General features: G+C 45.9%; 1 long non-coding RNA gene and 1 pseudogene across 1 annotated transcript in view; both read left to right on the top strand.

The window, feature by feature from the left end:
• Window positions 1-12,880, top strand: part of LOC142576443 (uncharacterized) — a 28,761-nt gene extending 15,881 nt beyond the window's left edge. The window contains exons 2-3 of the long non-coding RNA XR_012826847.1: window positions 6,256-6,505; window positions 6,751-12,880. This is a non-coding gene — a long non-coding RNA (uncharacterized LOC142576443). The remainder of the gene's footprint in view (window positions 1-6,255; window positions 6,506-6,750) is intronic.
• A 1,879-nt stretch (window positions 12,881-14,759) lies between these two features.
• On the top strand, window positions 14,760-18,233 carry LOC142574837 (uncharacterized; annotated as a pseudogene).
• The last annotated feature ends 1,514 nt before the right edge of the window (window positions 18,234-19,747 follow it).

The raw sequence follows: 19,747 nt of genomic DNA, 5'->3' as shown, positions 1-19,747 counted from the left end.
AATCGTCGGTAATTTTTTCTTTCCGTCTCCTTCACCTCTTTTCCCACACTAGAACCACGTTGGACCCCCTCCCTCGGCTGTAGGTATCTATTCCTCAGCTTCCTCGTTCTGAGTGTCCACTTTGTGTTCAAACTTGTCATGTATAGATATTTGTACACTTTTCCTGCCCACCCTTTTTCCTCCAGTGCTGAGAGTCTCTGTTCATATTTTAGCTTACTTATTGCCTCTCTACCTTCCAATGACGTCCATCCCATGTCCCCCTGCACTCCCTCATTAGGGGTGTTCCCGTGTGCTCCTAAGGCCAACCTGCCTACAGCCTACACTTCTCTGTCTCTTTTCCATGCGTTCCTGAACTTCCGATTTCATGCACAGTACTGAATTTCCAAATCTGAGGCCAGGTACCATAACCCCTTTCCATATGCCCCTAACCACCTCGTACCTATTATAGTTCCATAGTGCCTTGTGTTTCATTACAGCTGAGTTCCTTTTCACTTTTTCAATCATAATTTTTTCCTGTTCTTCCAAGTACTTTTAGCCATATGCCCAAATACTTGTATTTTTCAACATGATCAATCTTAGTGCTTTGTATTTCCAATGGCTCCCCCCTTTCTTCATTGTATACTATTATCCCAGACTTCTCTCTACTGAATTGCATTCCCAATTTTTCTCCCTCCTCTCCACATATGCTCATTAGTCCCTGTAGCCCTACTCGGGTGTCAGCAAGTAGTACAATATCATCTGCATACATCAGTCCGGCTATAACTTGAGCCACCTTTTGCCCTTCCAGCATATAGCTTATGTCGGTTCCTATTGTGCTCTGTTCTAGTCTCTTTTCCATTTGGCTCATGTAAATCATAAAAAGCAGAGGCGACAATGGACAGCCCTGCCTGAGACCTCTTCTTATTTTAGCTGGCTTAGTAGTTTCCCCTTTCCATGTTATCTCTACCTCATTATCTGTATAAACTTGTTGTAGGAACTCAATCATCTTTCTATCTAGACCATATTCCCTCAACTGGCTCCATAACTTTTCTCGGTTTACATTATCATAGGCTCCTCTAATGTCTAAAAAAAGCTATCCATAGTGGTTTCTGCCTGGCTGTCGCTATCTCTATGCACTGTGTTATAACAAATAAATTATCATCTAGCCTTCTGTTCCTTCTAAATCCATTCTGCAGTTCTCCCAAGATCTCTTCACGTTCTGCCCATTCCTCCATTGTCTTTTTCACCATCTGTATTGCTACTCTGTATATGACTGATGTGACAGTTATTGGCCTGTAGGATTTAATGTTGTCCTTGCTTCCCTTACCTTTGTAAACTAATATCATTCTGCTTGATTTACAGTCCTGTGGAACATCTCCCCCTACAACTATTTGTTCAATAAGTTGTCGTAATATTAATTTACTTTTCTGGCCTAATATGCTTATCAATTTCATAGGTATGCCATCAAGTCCTGTCGCTGTTCCCCCGGGGACCTTGTGTTCAATTCTGTCCCATTCCTTACTTGTCATCATTCTGTTCTCCTCCTCTAATTCTGTCCTGCTGTTGTCATTGTTCTCCATTTCGCTACCCTCTGGCTCTGCAAATGCTGCCTCTATTGTTAACCTAATATATTCCTGAGCTTCCTCTCCCTCTCCCTTTGTTCCTTCTGGTGTGTTCAGTGAGTGCTGAACCACCTCTGTCTTCTTACTCTGTTGCCTTATATGTTCCCAAAACTTCTTAGAGGCATTTCTGTCTTTCTTTCGTATCTCTAACAACCACTGTACCCCAACTTTTGCTATCTTGGCTTGAATTAATGCCGGTGCTTCTCTTTTCATTTCAAGGTAATTCTCCCATTTTGTCTCCACTTCTTCTGGTGGGGCTCCCCTTTTCTTTGCTGCTCTGTGTTTTCTGCACGCATCTTTGCGTTGCTCTATGGCCTCCTTAACTTCTCGGTCCCACCAGCTTTTCGGTTTATGTTTTCCCTGCTTACTTCCTAGTTTACTAATATGTCCCTTCTCTAGCTCTCGTTTAAAAATACCTATTAACTCGTCGTATGTCCATGCCCTTTGCAGTTGCTTGGATACTATGTTTTCAATGTTTTTCCCCACTTCTTGTAGCTGCCTGTCATACAGTTTGCTCATATCTTTCCTTTCTTTAGTTTCTATCAGTGGTACTGTCTTTCCAAAACTGATTTTGATGCGTTTGTGATCACTCCCCAGGCTTTTTGTACCTTCCTCATCAATTTCCATACCTCCCAACCGTTCATACAGATTGTGGGACATTAGGCAGTTGTCGATTGTCGAGTGGGAGTTATTTCTTTCCCATGTTATTTTCCCGTCGCATTTAATTTCAGTATTAACTATCACGAAATCATGAGCCTTACAAAAATCTACTAACATCTGCCCTGTAGCATCTGTCGCCCCGTCAAAGTATTCCAAATGTGCATTCATGTCCCCTATGATGATTATCTCCCGTTTCATAGCTAACTCTCTGATGTCCTTGGCCATACATTTGAAATCTTTTGCATTCTCCTCTTTCGACTCATTCCCCGTTTTCAGATACACAACTCCCAGGATTGTCTCAACATTCCCTACGGTGCCCTTGAGCCACATGTGCTCAGTGCAGCTCTCCTTTACCCTTTCCCAGTCCTGTCCCTTCACTAGCGCCCCAAGGCCTCCTCCTCTGCGTTCTTTCCTTTTTCTGTTGCACCCAACCCAGGTGTATCCCGCAATGAATGGTGGCTCTTCCTCATCTCTTAAATGGGTTTCAGCAACTCCATATACCTGAAAATTTTCCGTTTGTTCTTCTATTTCGTCCCACTTAATGCGATTTCTTCCCCCCTGCATATGTTGATGAACCCCACATTTACTGCCTTCTTCTTCCTCTTCCTCCTCCGTGCTCCTGTCCTGCCCCCCCTCCCCTGTCCTTTATCTTTTATGCTTTGGCATGCAGGGTCGCCCTGCGTGCCTGCAAAAAAGCCTGCGCCCTACAACCCACCCTCGTTCCTACCTGCCATCCCGCTGGTGTAGTGTAGGGAATGCCATCCGGGCCGAAAGGGGGGAAGTTTTTCCCCCCGATCATTCTGTTCACCTCCAACCCATCACACCTGAGGGCTCGCCCCAACTCCCTAATCATTACATTTGCCGCCACTACCTGTTCTTCAATGAAAGGGCCCTGTCCCCTGACCTCTGGGACAGTATACACAGGGCAATGTGCACCGCCTCAGAGGTCGCCCTTAATTTCGCCACTCCCTCCTGAATCTGTCTGCCCAGCATTCGCCCCCTATTCTGCAGGACGTCATTCACCCCAGCGTGCAAAATTACCAGGTTTCTTCCCTCTCTGTTTTCATTCAGTTTGTTTTTGGCTCTCTCCGCCACAGCTTCGAATCGAGCCCCCGGCATGCATTCGACCTTCACCCGTCTGTCATACTGCACTGTTCTGAGGAGTGCTGTTTGCATTCGCGATACGTTGGAGCTTCCAACGACCCAGACCTTTCTGTCTTCAATCAAATCTTGCCTCCCTCCTGTCTCTGTCGGCTGGGTCTTCCCTGCCTCCTCGCCTTCTCTGCCTCTTGTCGTCTCATCCCTCTGTACCTGTGTCTCCCGCGGTCCCCACGTTAACGTGTCCGCCCCCCCCCCCCATTCTGCTCCACTGGGTGATCCTCCCGCTTCCTTTTCCTTCAATTCCTGCTGTGCCTCCCTCTCAGCTTCTCTCTCTCTCATCTCTTTCAATTGTTATTCCAATTGCTGCCCTTTCTCTCGCTCCTCACTCCATTTCCGTTCTACAGCCTCCATTCTTGAGGCCCACTCCCTCTCGACCCTTTCCTCAAACTCTGCGCGCTTCGTTTTTTCTTTCTCGAGTTCCTCCTTTGTCCTCGCCATTTCACTCTTTAGCTGCTTCTCCAAATTCTCAATCACCTTACACAGCCTGCACACGAAGCCGTTCCCTTCGCCTCCGCCACGGTTTTGAATGTCGTTTCATCCAAATAACACCATCGTTCACGCCTCTCACACTGGACGAGGTCCCCACCTTCCTCCTTGGCTTTCCTAGCCGGTCGTCCCATGAATTCTCTTGTCCTACTGTTATTTAACGGTGTAAAAGCGAGGAAAAAAATTAACTATAATAAAGACCACTGGGAATCTCTAGAAGAATAAAGAGAGCTAGTAAAATAACCAAACCAATAACCAGGGGAAAAAAGAAAAAGAGAGAAAAGGACAAAGATAAAGAAAACACACTTTTAGCCCTAACTATTAAACTTTTAGTCCTAACTGTTATGTGTTGGCCACGACCTACTTTATCGCCCTACTTTGGCTAAGTGTTCGCCTGGCTTCGCAGTGCTCCAATTCTCTGCAACCTACGTTTCTATGCTGGCCCTATCTTCATTCAGATTTCCCGCCGCTGCAATTTGAAATAAAAATAGAAATAGAACTTAGCTGTCGGCATCCGTCCGTCTCGGCTCCGTCTTGCTAGCGATCCTGCAGCTTTGCGGGTCAATGTTGCCAGACTGCCTGCCAAATTTGACGGGGAAAAACACCGTCAAATGTAGCGAATGCAACGACGCCGTTTCCGAAGCGCACAGAGTTACTAGATCACATGCGCGCGGGCTCCCAGCTCCCACCGGAAAGTTGCTGCATAACCATGCATAATCCGCGCGCTTTCGAACCGCTTGCTTGTTGTGGGCCCTGTTCTCCGACGGTACGAAGCGCTTTCTTTCGCTGCACACGCTGTGGCTGGTCGGCGCGGGACGAGGCTTTCCCTGGATGTGAGACTGAGACGCGTCGCATAATAGGTTGCAGTGTTATGCAACGCGTCTCAGTTTCAGAAAAGTCTTTGTTGCGACCGACGTAAGCCCCAGGAGACTGCCTGTGCAAATCAAGGCTATGCAACCCTTTTCTACCGCTGCAGCGAGAGTGCGCAGCGATATATCGCGCCCTGAGTGTTATGCGACGCGTCTCAGTTTCAGATCCAGGGAAAGCCTCGCCCCGCGCGGACCACCCACAGCGTGTGCAGCGAAAGAAAGCGCTTCGTACCGTCGGAGAACAGGGCCCACAACAAGCAAGCGGTTCGAAAGCGCGCGGGTTATGCAGCAACTTTCCGGTACTGTCGGGAGCTGGGAGCCTGCGCGCGTGTGATCTGGTAACTCCGTGCGCTTCGGGAACGGCATCGTCGCATTCGCTACATTTGACGGTGTCTTTCCCCGTCAAATTTGGCAGGCCGTCTGGCAACATTGACCCGCAAAGCTGGCAACAAACTTCAACCACACCAGTCAGAACTGAGCGAACTGAGGCACTGCCGGGAATGTGCACATGCGTGCGAAGTGCTTGCCAGTTTCATTCTGTTTTGCCACTCCGCTTTGTCACGGAACATTGTACTACAGCTGTTTGTTCGGCGCTGTTTTGATACGGTGAAATAACTGGCCGGGGGTACGCTTGCGCATTCAGTGATATTTGGTATTCGCCTACCACGCGGTGCCCGCAGGTTTAGCTGTTCAGCACTCGTGTTCAAAATCGCACATGAGGTGTTACGGTAATATTTTCATGCTCGCTTTAGAATAGTTGAACTCAGCGTGTAAAAACTTCGTTCCGTAGCCTTCGCACTCACAGCTTGCTACCAGCAGCGAAATGCCGCAAGAACGAGCGTCGGCACATCCGCGCCCGTGGCAAGGCGAACGGGGCCAAATAATGAAGTAACGTTGTGAGGTACTGAACTGGTCAACGTTCGACGTGGTCTAGCCCAATACTGGCATCGCTGCTGGACAAAAAATGTTTTCTTGCCCTTGTACCTAGAGAACTAGCTGGCAAATGGCAAAGTTATTATTTGAAAGTGACTATATTACATTACTCATTACTGTCTTATTACGCTCATTGATTTGAATTACATTACCAATTACCGCTTTAAGAAAGTAATGGTATTACTTTACGATTGCTTACAAAAAGTTTTCATGTATACAAGAAGCAAAAAGCAAAGTATAAAGGGACGCCAACCTTTCTTCAAGGTAACGTACACATGCCGACATTTCATGCCCTCCCCCCATGTCACCACACTACCAACGTTCTGGCGTCGTACACAGCTTACTGGTGCATATTTAACGCATTTAATTAATTACTTTAGCCATGAAATTACAGACGAAATAATTCGCATTACTGAATCACTAGACAACTAGTCCAACACATAAATTACTGAAAAAGTATTTCAGTTATTGTAAGTAATCCAACTGCTGTCATGTATATGCTGATATGCTGAAATTCATGACATCCATGCCTTGCACTCTTTCAGATACTAGCAGAGCTCCTTGAGAGTCGAGCCCCTGATGAACCTGTTCCACTACCATCATCAATCGAAGATATTGAAGCAGCCAGTGTGACACGGGCAGCTGGTGTTCAGCGGAATCGCCCCGAAACTGCACACAAGAGCGTTCAAGTTCTGTTACAACCAGTAAAATCTTTCAGGGCGTCACAAGCAGACATAAAAAAGTGCAGGTTCATTTCACGTGGGACGCAGACAAAGCTTCGGGGTGTTTAAGTCGGTAAGATCACCTGACATTAGTCTGATTCTTTGTGCACATTGAAGCAATTCATGTTTTAATGAAGATAATTTTATGAATAAGAATGTGCAGCATAGTTTTTTCAGTAATAGCCTGAGTTGTAAATTAATTTGAAATGAATGGGTTCCTGGACATTCTTTACACCTTATGACAATGATGGTGGGATAATACTGGGCTATGAAATAATTGCATGAACGTTTCAAGAATTGTTCTTTTTTTCTTTTCAGGTGCCCAGGTTGGCAACTTCATGGTAGATGTTGCTACTCAGGTGATGAATGTGGCAGAGCCGTGTTATGAGAGTGACAGCCTAAGTGACAGTGAACCTGCTTCTGATTTCGACGATGATTACAGTCCTGACAATCCTGACAGTCCTCATTTATTTACCTCTGCAAAATTCCTCTAATTTGAGACATCTCTTCCAGGCGCTGTCTGTAATAAGACAGTAAAGACGAAATATCAAGCAACATTCGTAGCTTTGTGGGCACCTACCAAAGCTGAATGATGCTTACTGGTATAATGTTTCAAGCTGCAATTTTACTTGACAATTTACACTGAGTTTAGCAAATGCTCCGTATTGATGTTTGCATAGTAACAATGTTATTCCTCGCTTGTATTTAAAAAAAGCATAACTACATGGTGCGTTAGTGCAAGCAAAGTTGATCTTTTTTACATGGCAGTCACACTGTGGGTGTTGAAGGGAGAAACCTTTCAGCTGCTGTTATTACACATACTCCTACAAAGCACTGAATAATTTTAAGCTTCAAGAAATGATTTCATATCTGGGGGATTTAAGTACAGTGAAAAAGAGAGTTGTACTCTGATGAATACATAATGGCAATGGAAAAAATTTCATGAAATGCTCTTTGGAAACACGCAGAACAATTCAAATAGAGAAAAACTAACTTGCTGCATTTTGTAGAGCATTTCATTAGTACATCAGCACATCTATGCGCACTTACCTAAATGGAATCCCAGAAATGTTTGAAGCCTGTATATGAGCCAGTTCTGGAGGGGTATTTCTTCCGAACAACTTCAAGCACACAGCTTGGCAGAATTCGACGGTTGTTCTTTCCTAACGTTTTACATACTAGCCAGACAAACTGGCGGTATGCTGCATACCTCCACTGCCTGTAAAAAATTGCTTTTGCTTCACTCTTTTTCCATTGGTTATGTCATTTTCACACCTGTTTGTAAACTTCTTGCCTTGTCCAGCCGGTTCGACTCCTTTCTGACCAAGTGCCACTTCCAGTACTGCCCTGCTGAGGCACACAGTCCTGAATAGTCTTGAACTTGCTACGCACTGCGTGCGCTCCTGTTTATTCCTAATCTCTTGCACCTCCTGGCAGCACAAGCAGTTCTCTTCATCTTCCACCAATACGCAGCACATGCAGGTGCACCTAGTTTAATGAAAGCCTGACTAGGCCCACATTGATGCACTCGAGAAATGCGAACATTTGCAGCCATGAGCGTCTGGTAACGCAGCTTTAGCGTAGCCGGATAGCCTTACGACAAATGCTGAAACGCGTTGTTGCTAGCGTTGCTATACTCGGTTTCATACATCAGGTGCAACGCTGTGGAGGCTAGAGATACTTCTTGCAGTGGCTGCGTTCGCACTTAGAAAGAGTTCGGTGTTTCTTGATCCGAATTTTGTGAAAATTTTCGTTGTATAAGCTCAGTTCTGAATAAAAAAAAAGAATTTACCCATAGAAACAATCCATGTACTTATACAGCTGCTAACACGTTGTTTTAAATCAATTTGCTTTTCGGTATTCTTTAACTGCAGCCCGTCGCGGCAGCTTCACGTGCATGCTCGCGTGAGCAAACGCCGCTGGCACATGAAGCATAGACGGAAACGCGCGGAGTAATAAATTTTGGTGACCGGACTTGCATTATATAGCTTCCACAGCGTTGCACCTGAGATATGAAATGGAGTATAGGCTTGCCGAGCGACATTCGATGTACGGTTGCAGTTACCGTAAAGTGACCGTGTTTACCACACGGCGGTGCTAAAACTGCCTAATATCTTTATGTCAACACTAGCATGCAGCACGCATACCGATTCTTGATCGAGCCACAATCGCAATGTCGTCGAACCATAGTATGAATATTGCACATATAATCCCCCTGGCCATCTCTGGATGTGTATGATAACAGGGTTCATGCGGGTCCTTGAAACCCTTGAATTTGAGAAGATTGTTTTCAAGGCCTTGAGAATTCTGGTATTTTCGCAGATCCTTGAAAAACCTTGAATTTCCTCAATTTTTTATTTTTAATAAACTTCCAGTGATTGTATTTGATAAAATTGCAACCCACCTGAGTTCCCGCTGCAATTTTGTTAAATATAGGGTGCAAGTTTCGTACAAACTCAAATAAGTACATGGCTAGCAGGCGCTCGTGAACGTCTGGCCACAATGACGCTGGCTTGTCCCCCGTTTCCTCTCACCCATTTCCTGGGGCGCTATTCATTCCGCCATTTTCTTCGTTGCGTGACGTAGGTGCGACGAAAATGGCGCTGGTGGCCCCGTTTTGCTTACGTAACGTGACGCTAACTTGACGTTTCGCCTAAGAAACTGAAGGCACTGAATGTAGCGTTATCGGTAAAGCAAAACAGTTTTCCTCCGCAGTAAAAATAAAGCAGCTATCTCAAAGCGTATGATTATTCCATCGAAAACGCTTCCCGCTTCCGTCGTCTGCTGCGTACAAGCCGTCGTCTGCTTCAATAGCTAGGATGCGTGTCCCCGGAAAATGGAATGAGTCATCGCATGTTGGCGCCGACGCGCTTGCTTTCTTGCTTGAGACAACATACGCGACCTACCAGTGGTGATGCGCGCACGTTCTAGGCCACGTTATCGTTATCTCGTGAAACGCAAGTGACTCAGCCCGACTCGTCTGGCTGAGAAACGGCCGAATATCACCGATAGCGTTGCGCGCGCCAGAGATATCCACTAGCGCGACGCAAGCGCCGGCGCTGCCTCCTCTTGTTCATTTCGCTGGTTACTCGCACCGCGGGAGGAAACTTCAAGGTGCCGCCTTGCGTACATTTCTTTTTATAAATTACGAAGAGGCCGTTGTCATAACTTTTGATTGTGCGAAAAGGCATTAATCTTGATTGCAATACAAATGCAGCAGTGAAAAGTGGACAACATTGCCGAAAGTTTGCTATGTTCAACCAATATTATTTCGTATAAACGCGTTCTTTTAAAGAATGATGGCCCCAAACACAAATGCCAACACCACCCGAGAGCGATGCAAATACTATGAGCACGCGTTATGAACAAAAGATTTTCGTGGCGCCAAACGACGGGGAAAATGTGGCGATACGCATTCCTCTCGGCTGCTCATTAGCATAATTCGCGCGGCTCGTTGCAGCAAAAATTATGACGGAAAATTTCAGCAATGGCGGCCCAGCGCAACGTCACGCATCGTCAAAATGACGTTTACGAAACAGCCCTTCCTGTGACGCGCTTCACGGGAGATTCCTTCAGCCAATCAGCAAGCTGGCATGGCGGCTATCTTGGATCGCCGCAACATATTCGCGAAATTGTAGATGCATTGCACTGGCTTCTGTACGCTACACTCTAAGAACAGTTTACACCCTTTAGCGTGCCCCTTCTGCCACACAACGAGAATCGTCATCTGCCTTGATGCGTTTCCTTTCTTTAACGCTGCGAGCCCGGTACTTTCCAGTAACGAACGGCACGCGCGTTATCAGCATGATAACATTGCCGAGAGGAAATGCTATCATGCTGCACTCCGAAGGGTGCAAACTGTTCTTAGAGTGTACCGCTCACTTTCTTTTTGAAGCGCTAACGTCGCAATACAGCTGCCAAGGACCAAAAAATACATTAGTCGGTAAAATTTGCAGCGCCACGTCACGTTTCGTCATTTTTGATGAAAACGCAAAATTGCATTTCGCAAAACTTCCGTTTCCCGGCACAAATTTCAAGGCACGTGAGCTCTCCACAGCCAATCAGTGAGTCAACATGGCGGTTAATGGCGGCCGTGCAGCCGCCATGCGTGTCGAGAATAGCGCCCCTGTGTTACTTTCCAGTTGGATGGATGGATGGAAGGTAGGAACGTCCCCTTTGAAACGGGGTGATGGCAGTTGCCACCATGCTCAGCTTTCTATTTTGCCTTTTATTTTTGTTTACCTGTGTTGTGTATTATTAAAATTCGCGATTTTCTTTGAATACGTCTTCCTACCCTTTTAACCTTATGACACCTCTCTGCTTTTGAGCCACCAATCCTCCAATCGCCTTTTGCTAATTTCCACGGCATATTTATTTACATGACTATTGTTATCTCTGAACCCCAGGGCCTCAGGAAGCGTGACTGTGGCCGCATCGACATCAGGATGGATACCATCACATCTTAGTATGAGGTGTCCCATTGTTTCTGCAGATTTACCACACACAGTACATGTGTCTTCTTCGTTAAATTTCTTCTTATAGCTCCGCGTTCTAAGACATCCTGACCTAGCTTCAAAGAGTAGGGCACTGCCTCTTGAGTTATCATAAAACGCTTCCTTCCTAATCTGCTGTTTCCAGTATCGATATAGTTTCACGCTATGCTTCTTTTCCATTGAATTTGTCCAGTTTTTACCTTCCGCATTTTTAACCTGTCGTTTAACGCTCTGTCTTTCTTCGTCCTCGTGTCTGGCAAACTTACTGGTTAGCTTCCTAGTTCTTTTCCGCCATTGCGAGTCAACGCTCTTTCTGTATAGGTATTTAAATACCTTAACTGCCCGCCTGTTATCCTCCAATTTCCTCACACGTTTTTCGTATAGGATTTTACTCTGAGCTTCCCGTGCTTAGAACGATGCCCAGCCCATATCTCCCTGTACTGCTTCGTTTGTGGTTTTCCAATGGGCACCTAGTGCTAGTCTTCCCACAGCTCTCTGATTTACTTCTAGTCTCGACTGAACCTCTGCCCTTAAACACAGGACCGCATTCCCGAAAGCAAGCCCCGGCACCATTACTCCCTTCCAAATACCTCTCAGTACCTCATACCTGTTGTACCCCCACAATGCCTTACGCTTCATTATCCCGGCATCTCTTCGCCCTTTTGCTATGAGAGACTGTTCGTGCTTTTCCTTGTACATCTGCCCTTTGTTTATCCATACCCCGAGATATTTGTATTCGGCCACTCGGGGTATTTCATGGCCTTGTATTGTAAGCTCCTGATCAGTTTTATCGTTGAAAAACATCCCACCGGACTTAGCTGCACTAAAACTGAAACCTAAACTGTCTCCTTCGTCTCCACAGTAATTAACCAGAGTTTGCAAATCTTCCTGGCTATCTGCTAACAGTACAATATCGTCCGCATACATTAAACCCGGTAGTCGTCGCTCAACAACCTTTCCGCCTAATCTTTACGACAGATTATACACTAGATTGCTTCGTTGTAACCTTCTTTCCGTGCAACCGTTTGCATCTTTTAATGCAAACGGTTGTTTTAAAACACTTCTGGTCCAGTCAATTCCTAGTTCCGTACACAGCTTCCCGATGATTAAGGCCGAGGGATCCCTTTTGGAGGCCACGTTGTTCCACAAGGTACGGCACTAGAGCTCGGGCCCATTATGTTCCAACCTACTTCAATAAATTACCGCACAGCACATTCTGTGCAAAAACGAAATATAAGTTAAAGAGACTGCTAAGGCGTATCTGTTCGTAAAGGCGTACTTGTTCCGTTTATTTACCGTTATTGCTTGTGTTCGTGCATGTGATTGTGCCAATATTCCTTTGCACCATGACGGTCAGTCTGGTATATGGTTATGCATTATCTCATGGTAATTTTTGTTCACACGGATTGCTGTACTTCTGTGTTTCATTATGCTCAATGAACTTTCTTTTCATAGACATTGTATAAATTCTAATAACCTTTTTTGGTGTTCTATACTTGAGTTCGCTGCTTATAACTGGTCTATCAATGTACCGTGTATGGTTTTGCTGCCTGCCAGGCGCTGCCGCTCAAGCCTTCAAAAGCTTTGGCAGGCCTGTATGAATGTACTGATTTGATTATTGGCAATAACGGTATTATTATTATTATTATTATTATTATTATTATTATTATTATTATTATTATTATTATTATTATTATTATTATTATTATTATTATTATTATTATATAAAGCATGAACAGCAGTGGTGATAGAGGACAACCTTGCCTTAATCCTTTGAATGAATGTGTGGTTTTTATTGGCACAAGGGCCAGGTATGGCCAAAGAGCACCCTTAATCCTTTGTGTACCTCGGCAGTTGTCGTACTCTTTAATTCCTTCCCATGTTATTTCAACATTATTTTCTCGATATATTTCCTGTAGAAAATCAATTACCTCATGACCGATACCTTCATCTTTTAATATTTAATATGTTCCCCAGGAGTTCTCTGTTCACGTTGTCGTATGCACCGCTTATGTCAAGAAAGGCTAAATACAGAGGTCTATTTTCCGCCTTAGCTATTTCTATGCACTGGGTAAGCACGAACAGGCTATCATCTACGCCTACCACTTCTGAACCCGTTCTGAAGTTCTCCGAGTATTCTATTACTTTCAACCCATGACTGCATCTTTAATTTCACCGCCTGCATCGCCAACCTATATATATAACTGATGTTATCATAATTGGTCGGAAGGATTTTATGTTCTTATCACCGTTCCCTTTATAAATCAAATTCATTATACTCTGTTTCCAGATGTGCGGAATTTACTTATTTGTTATGACTGCCTCCAATGCTTTTATCAGCGTTTCCTTGCTTCTTGGGCCAAGTTCATTAATTAACTTGATTGGAATTTCGTCTATCCCCGCGGACGTGCATTTTGGAACATTTGCTTCCGCCTTTTTCCAGTTAAGAATGGTCAGTTCTAAGCTGTTTTCTATTATGCTATCCTGTGTTGCTCCCTCATTTGGGGCGATTACCCTATCGTCTTTGCTAAATGACTCTGCTATAACTGAACCAATGTAGTTCACAGCGTCATCTCCCTCCAAACAATTTCCTTCGGCATCGTGAATCTGTTCCTGCTTTCTGTGATTCGCTTTACCCAGCTAGCTTATATGGTTCCAGAATTTTCTTGGCCCCCATTTAGTTGCATTGTGAACTTCAGCCAGCCAGCGATCAGAGGACTGCTTTATTTTAGCCTGGATGAGGACCTGCACTTGTTTCTTTTGTCGATAAGATTCCCATTTTTGGCCTATTTCCTCTTCAGATAACTGCGCCCTCTTTTCTTCTCTGTGTTCCCGTGATGCCAACCGTCGTTGTTCGATGGCCTCTCTAATTTCCTTATTCCACCAACTTCGTGGCTTCCTCTTTCCTCTCCAGTGGTTTACTCCTTTTACTTCTTTTATTTTTGTACTAATGAGTAGTTCTAACTGATTATAATCCCACCTTTCCATGGGATCTTTCTCTATTGCTGCCTCTATGCCGGCCGCTATATTTGCGCTATTTGTTCGTCATTTAATTTTGCGTACTCTTTTTGACTTCCCTGCATTTCTCTTTTGATCAGGGCTCCCAACTGTAGACTAATACGCTTATGATCACTTCCGAGGCTGTGCTTCCCCTCTTCGTCTATTTCCATTATTGCGAACTTGCTATACAACCTCTGCGACATTAAGCAGTAGTCAATGGTCGTTTGTCTGTTACGGGACTCCCACATGATTTGTCCCTCACACTTATTTTCTCTATTTATTATAACTAGGTTATGTCGTTCACAGAAGTCTAGCATCGACTTCCCATTACAATCTGTGTATCCATCCAGATCCTCGATGGGGCCATTCATGTCACCCAGCAGACCAATATCGGCACCTTCTCCAAACTGTTTTATATCGTCATCGAGACACTTCACTAGATCCTTGTTCTCTTGCCTGCATTTGTCCCCTGTCCCTAAATAAAATACTCCTGGGCATGTCTTTTTACCGGCAATTGTACATGATATCCAGACAAGTTGAGTATAGAAATGGCCGCCACTGTGTGTGCGGTTGCGCGGTCGAATCGTGACATTTTGTGCATGTTTAGCGGTTGCGTGTGCGGTTGTATCGTCACGTTTTGTGCACATGTAACGCTTATGCATGTGTGTGTGGTTCCATCCTGACATTTTGTGCCCTCGTAGCGCTCATATGTATATGTGCGGTTCTATCGCGAGATTTAGTGCGCGTGTAGTGCTTGGGTGTGCGTGTACGGCAGTGTTATAACATTTTGTGCATCTGCAGCGTAGTGCGTGCCAGTAAACGTGCGTGCCAAAAATGCCTGGAAAATGCAAATTTCAGCGGTCGTGGCTGAACAACGACAACTACCGAGTGTGGCTTGCGCCGGACATGTCAAATCTGCACAAGGTAAAATGCAAAGTTTGCTGTAAGTGTTTCGACATCACTGCCATGGGGGAGTCAGCACTAAAAAGCCACCTAAAAAGTGCAAAACATAGAGAGCACATGCAAGCCGCCGGAAGTAGCTGCATGATAAGGAGCTTCCTGACGATATCTGAATTAGAGCTGTGCACGGGCTCGGGCCATTTGGAGATTCTCTTACTCGGGCTTGGGCCGGGCCCGGGCCAAGGAAGCCACGTACCCGAAACTTGCTCTTCTTGCTAAGAGGCTATTAGCCATTCCGGCCACCAGTTCAAGCAGTGAACGAAACTTCAGCGCTGCCGGATTCATAATGCAGGAGCGCCTCACTTGCCTTAACCCTTCATCAATGGACAACTTGTTGTTTTTGCACAATAGCTTAGAATAACAATTCTGTGCGCGCGCTGCATCTGTATATATTCACGATTTTGTCATATGGAATTCAACATCATAGTTGAAAGCGAGTTCAGCATTATAAGGCCATTTAAATAAACTGATTTTCCTGATATTGTTTCTTTTTGTGTCGGCGTCGCCTTATTGCAGGTCGTGCCGGGCCCGGGCCGGGCCTTAACTCGGCCTAAGGCCGGGCCGGGCGAACTCAGGCTTCTTTAGCGTCAGGCCGGACCGAGCCGCCTGTGGTAGTGTAGGGCCCGGGCCGGGCGCGGGCTCAGAATTGCGGCCCGTGCACGGCTCTAATCTGAATGTCAAGCGAATGAACCACAGCCAGCGCCATCGCAGTCGTCAAACTTGATGGATGCGTTCAAGAAGCATGAACTTGTGATGGACGCAGAAATTGTGTGGACATTGAAGGTTATAACATCGCACTATTCATATCATTCGTCATCACAGGTGATTGAATTGTTTAAGAGGATGTTTCCAGACGGTGAGGTGGCACAATCTTCCACACGCGGAGAGCAGAAGTGCTCGTATATCGCGTGCCATGGTTTGAGGCCATTTTCTTTCCTCTCCACGGCGGCAGATAGAGAACAGCGACTACTACGTTGTCTTGTTCGACGAGTCTCTGAATGAGAATTGCCAGCAAAAGCAAATGTACGCTCATTTAAGGTACTGAGGTGCATCACAGTCGGACATTATACGCTACTTCACATCTGTGTTTATGGGCCATGCCAGGGCTGAACACCTGCAAGAAAACTACTTGATGCCTTAGAACCACTTCCGTTACATAAAATAGTGCAACTATCAATGGACAGACCCAATGTGAATTTCAAGGCATTCAAAGGCCTGCAGGAGCACCTACAGAAAAACTATCGGATGAGGTGCTTAGACTTGGACAGCTGTTGCTTGCACAGTATGCGTAATGCCTACAAGGCAGGTCTTACAGCAAGCAAATGGAGCTTGGACATTTTGCTCTCAAGTATGAATAGGTTGTTTCTTGATGCACCTGCCCGAAAAGAAGACTTTGTAGCTGTCACCGGACAAACTCTGTTTCCTCTCAAGTTTTGTGCACATCGGTGGATTGAGAACGTCCTGGTGATAGAGCGGGTTCTGCTTCTCTGGCGTGACATCAAAGAGTATGTGGAAATGGCAAGAAGCAAGGAAGTGAACCTTCCCAAGTGTGCTTCTTTTCAGAATGTTTGTGACTTTTGCTGTGACCCACTAGTGGTAGCAAAGCTGAAGTTTGCACTTGCTATTGCGATGACCCTCGAGCCATTTTTGGCACACTTTCAGACAGATAAGCCAGCTATGTTCTTTTTGGCAAAGCACCTTGAGAATAATGTCAGAAAATTGCTAACAAAGTTTCTCAAGTCTTCTGTTCTCTGTTCATCACTGGCATTCACTGGCCTCCTGAAGATTGATTTGGAGGATTTAAACAACCATGTGCCACACGAGTAGATGGTGGTCACACAGCGGAGCAGCTTCTTAAAAGCGACAAAGTAAGTGTGAAAGCTGCATTTGCATTTCGCATGCAGTGCAAGCAGTTTCTTCTAAGTGTCACAAAAAAGATCCTGGAGAAGAGCCCCCTGCGATATCCCATTGTGAGAGGCCTCTCTTCACAAGACCCCAGGCAGATGTCATCGAAGCCGGATGAGTGTCTGGAAGGCTTAAAGAAAGTTCTGGATGCACTCATTTCAGCAGTGAGAATCCATGAGCATTCAAGGAATACTGTGCTTGCACAGTTAATTGAGCTGCTACAGGAGTGCAAACATGAGTTGCAGCTATTTGAAAGGAGCTCGCATACACTTGACAAGTTTTTCTGTGAACTTTTAAAGGTTGACTCAGCATATGCTGAGCTTTGGAGGGTTGTAAAACGGCTGCTTGCACTTTGTCATGGCCAAGCAAGTGTAGAGAGAGGATTCACCGTGAATCGCCAGGTTTCAGTAGAGAACACGAAAGAAGTGTCTCACATTTCACAGCACATTATCTGTGATACTCTAAATGTAGCAGGTGGCATTTTCAATGTGCCCATCACAGAGGAATTGAGAGCATCTGTGGCTTCTATGAGGAACCAATACCGTGCCTTTTTGGAAACGGAAAAAGCAGGAGCGTGAAGATGCGAAACAGAGGAAGAAACGCTGCATTGATGAAGAGATTGAAACTCTCAGAAGGAAGAAAACGAAACTAGAAGCCGTTGTTGCAGAATTGACAGCTTCAGCAGACCCATATGCAGAAAAAGCAGAGGCAACCAGTGACCTGACTTGCATCATGAAGTCAAACAGCCTAAGGAAGACTGCCAAGAGCAAGCAGCAGGGTATCTTGGACATTGACGAAAAAATTCAGGAGAAGCAAAATGAGGCCACCTAAGGGCTGAGTGACTGTTTGCTTGGTTGATATTCAGCGAGTAAATGTTTGCATCTTCTAACACAACTGAAAGTGGTCATCCGTGTAACTCTAACAAACAATGATGAGAAGTGGTCGAAAAAGGAAATATCGCTGGAGCCATCGTTTTGTCTGAAGACAAGTTTCCTTGTTAAAGCGTTGGCTCCAGCGACAATCCCCCTTTTCAGTGAATTCTCATCTTTTCAAGCCTCTGTCTACCCCTGAACATCAGTCTTATATGGATTTCTAACAGGGAATGTGGACCTTGAAAATCCACACACAGGGCCTTGAAAGTCCTTGAAAACCCTTGAATTTTTGTCATATACACCAGCATGAACACTGGATAAGCAACTTCCATGACTGTACCTCGCAGCGCTCATTCTGCGTGGTTTGAAACGCAGCACTTATGTTCGCGATCGTGTATCAACACGCAAAAAAAAAAAACACGGGACTTTAGACAAGCAGCGGCAAGGTGCTTGACATCGCGGAATTGCACCCGTGTTTACAATCGCATGAGAAGTTAGTGCTTCGGAATTCTTCCAGCAGCAAGTTCCCAGTGACACTATAGCGCATTTTTTCTCCCGTCATTGGAACATGCAGCTACATGAAAAAAAGAAACATACGTACCAGTTAAGATTTCTAACGCGCGAGAGGGTGCACACATCGCTCTCGCTGTTGGCACACTCAACTTCGTTTTCCGTATCGGCTGTCGGTTCGAACATGTACGGCGAAAATACAAGCTGTCCGAGACAGCGAGAACGTTCCATAATGCTTACAACTTGGCTGTGAAGCCAGACCAAAACAGCGTGCTACGCCCTGAAACGGTGGTGCCGACCGGTGATCCCCGTGAATGACGTCACAGCGGTCCCGACCAATCACGGGCAACAGCGGCGTTCGCGCGATGCCCTGAGGCGCTGGTGCGCATTTTCTTGCAAAAAACAACCGCTTGCGTTTGTTTCCGCCCTTTTTAAACGAGATATTCGTGTTCAGTGGACTCAAAACTGTGGAATGCCGCTGGGAACTCATTTTTTTTTCTCGAAAAGTGTTTCGGCTTCCCTTTAAGCGATATGTATGCTGGCGGGTACACCGTCCTGGCTAACCTGTAGTGCTGAGTTATTTCCTGGCAACTGACCATGCGATCCCTCTCGGATCCTAGCATGAGCCGCCCGGGTGCTCGCTCGTGTGCGCGGAGTTGAGCCGCGATCACCGGCTCACCCTCGCACGCTTTCAGTCGCACATACGGCGCACGGCGACATTATCGCCCTTGGACTTACGTGGGCGCTATTCTGAAAGAAAACTTGGTCTCAGCGGTTGTTTTGTTGGACTTGCCAGTACGCAACCGACACTGCCAACTTTCAAAAGTGAGAGGAGCAAATGGCCTACTCTTCCCCCCCTACACGCACACACACTTCTGACATCGGGGAAGGGGGGGGGCAAGTGCTCCCCTTCCCTGTAGATACGCATATGCATGCGTCTCAAAGAGCCAGGGCAGTTTGCGATCGGCAACGAAACTCGGTCGTGCGAGAGCACGCACCCTTTGCATCGTCGCCTTTGTGTCGGCGTTGAAAGTCAAGCCACCGCTGACCTCGGACCACGACGACAATAAAAATAATTAAAGAGCGAAAGAGCCAAAGAAATATATTGGCCTAGAAAAGAAGTTACTGGCTTGCCAAGGCACCTCGCGTTACGTTCAGAACCAATCTTCGAATATAAGTCGATATAATTTTGCCCTAAAACAGCGTGAAGCTGGGATTAGTTGGTTCACTGTCTCGAAGCACGGCCGCTGGAGTGGAAAACGGGAACACAAAAGCACGAAGTGGTCACTTTGTGCTTCTTTGACCATGTTTTCAGAGATGGAGTGAGATTGTGAAGAGGAAGACGCGCATTTTCTGCGGTCCTTTAGGGAGCAATTAGTGCCTTGGGGAAGGGGACATAAAGAGGAAAAAAAGAGACAAGTTCGTCGCAGTCGCAGGAGCTGTGGCTGACAGCGCCAGGCAGGTGGCGTACTTACAGATTTGGCAGCCGCCCCGTGTCCATCCCACTAGCCAAAGTGCGCGCATGAAGGCAGAGCTGTGGTGCCGGCGAGGGGAACAGAAGTTGCGACGCCGAGA

Source organism: Dermacentor variabilis, chromosome 3, assembly GCF_050947875.1.
Source record: "Dermacentor variabilis isolate Ectoservices chromosome 3, ASM5094787v1, whole genome shotgun sequence".
Taxonomy (NCBI): Eukaryota; Metazoa; Arthropoda; class Arachnida; order Ixodida; family Ixodidae; genus Dermacentor; species Dermacentor variabilis.
Note: the sequence above shows the minus strand (reverse complement) of the source record. Positions and strands in the feature narration are given on the sequence as shown.